General features: G+C 32.6%; 1 long non-coding RNA gene across 1 annotated transcript; it reads left to right on the top strand.

Moving 5' to 3' along the window:
- Positions 628–1333, top strand: LOC110265689. The gene is made up of 3 exons (XR_002351900.1): positions 628–789; positions 888–942; positions 1038–1333. It is a non-coding gene; the product is annotated as an uncharacterized LOC110265689 (long non-coding RNA).

The following is a 2064-nucleotide window of genomic DNA, read 5'->3' as shown; positions in this document are numbered from 1 at the left end:
ATAATCAAAAATAATAATCATAATATATAAATTGAGGTAACAATTCAAATTTCTCTAAAACTAATCTAATCAAATACTAATATTAGAACTAAACTATTTAAATAATATTTATTCTATTCTAGATCTTATACACATATAGATTAGAGTTATTCTCATAACGACAACCAACTGAAATAATGTGATCAGTTCGAAGATTTAGAATTCGTACAAATTCAAACTTTAAAACCCGATTAAATTATAAGTAAATAAACTAATTTTTAAGCAAATAAGGTTGAGAAATTAATAAATTATAATTTGGAGATTAGCCGGTGAAAATTTAAATGAGAAAATAAAATTTAGCGCAAAAATATAACTAATCGTGAAAAGGCGCGTACCGGCTTAAATTTGTTCAGTACTGTGAGTGAGAAAATTAATTTATGAGTGAATAAAGTTGAGAATTTAAAATTTATAATTTGGGAAAGTAAAAATAATTATGATACAAATTAAAACACTTATCTTAAAGATTTTTCCCCAAAGTTGGGCCAAACGCACCAAAAATAGATTTGGATCTTTACCAAGCCCAAGCCCCATATATAAACCCACAATTCAGCCAACTTAGCTTCATTTTCCCCCATTTAGTAAGAAGGATCAGCTGCGGAGAAGACAGAAGAGAAGAAAGGATGAAACCCTTGACACTATTCACCTTCAACTTCAATTACTCATAACTTTCGATGCAGAGCTTCGACTGACGAGTCATTTGTGGTCACGCATTCATCTCGAAATTCTCTTCAATTCTATCTAAACATTTCGGTAAGAAACTCTAAGATTCTTTCCCAGTTTCCTATCCTCTACTATTTTGCATTTTTGGTTATGTGGGTATTGAGATATTGTGATTTTGATACTTTAAGGAAAGCTCAAGTACAATCTAAAGAGAGATTTTGACCCGATGCTGAGCGGTAAAAGGTAAGAAAATCCAATCCTTTTATTGTCCCTAATTTTGAATAAGAACCACATGATAAATGATAAGTTGATTATGTTTTTTGGGTGAAATGGTTTAGTTGCTTGTTTGGAATTGATTTTGGCTTGGATTGGTGCGAAGCTTTTGAATTGGAGGAAAATTTATCAAGCTTGGAGGCTTGGATTGAAGTTTGATTCAAATTGGTGAGGAAGGGATTCAAGGGCTTGGAAACCACCGATATTGAAGTTCGAGTTTATGTTTTGGGTAGGCATTATGTAAAGTTAGGTGAATGCCTAGGTTAATTACCCTAGGATAGGATTGAATGGAATTTGCATATGTTTGTGATTAGTTGGGTGAATGTTAATTGTTAGTAATTGTTAAGAATTGTGAATTTAATGTTGTTGAGTATGGATATGAGTATGTATGATTGAAATTAATTATGATATTATGAAATGAATAATATTTATTGATTATGTTGATGAATGATGAGAAATTTGGGCCAGAGTCCGTGACCAGGTAAGCTGATGAAGTGTAAAATAGAGAAATTGATGTGAATTGAAAAATGACTAATTACTAGAAAATTGATATTATAGATCTTGAATGATTATGATATAATTTGAGAATGATGATGGAACATTGAGAATGCTTAAAATGTGGTTTGGGTTGGTTCTAAAAGGAATGAATTTGAGAAATGATAAAAGTTTGGGTTATGCAGAATTTTGGTAAAAAATGGTTTTTTAGCCAGCTTTGATGGACCGTAACTCGGCACTCGGAGTTTGGAATTAGATGAAATATATCTTAAATTAAATTTTGTTAAAAGATATTTAAAACCATCCAAAGATGAGGAAAAACAATTTTATAGAGAAAGTTATGAGGGTTTGAAATTGGAATAAAAAACTAAATTTTTAAGTTATGCAGAAAGATTGGAGGTCACGCGCGCTAGAGGAAGTCGCGTACGCATGTTTACCTTCGAGCATCAAGCGTGCGTACGCACAAGGAATGCACATGCACGAGCAGGGAAGTGCGCGGGGGTTGCATGTATGCACGAGGCATGCATACGCTGAAGTCCTGTTTTCTTAAATAAACTTTGTTTTCAGTGTTTGGCCTTCCTGGCAAGCTTGTAAGCC

The sequence above is a fragment of the Arachis ipaensis genome, chromosome B08 (assembly GCF_000816755.2).
Source record: "Arachis ipaensis cultivar K30076 chromosome B08, Araip1.1, whole genome shotgun sequence".
NCBI classification, from domain to species: Eukaryota; Viridiplantae; Streptophyta; class Magnoliopsida; order Fabales; family Fabaceae; genus Arachis; species Arachis ipaensis.
The sequence above is the reverse complement of the archived record's forward strand: the minus strand, read 5'-3'. Positions and strand labels throughout refer to the sequence as shown.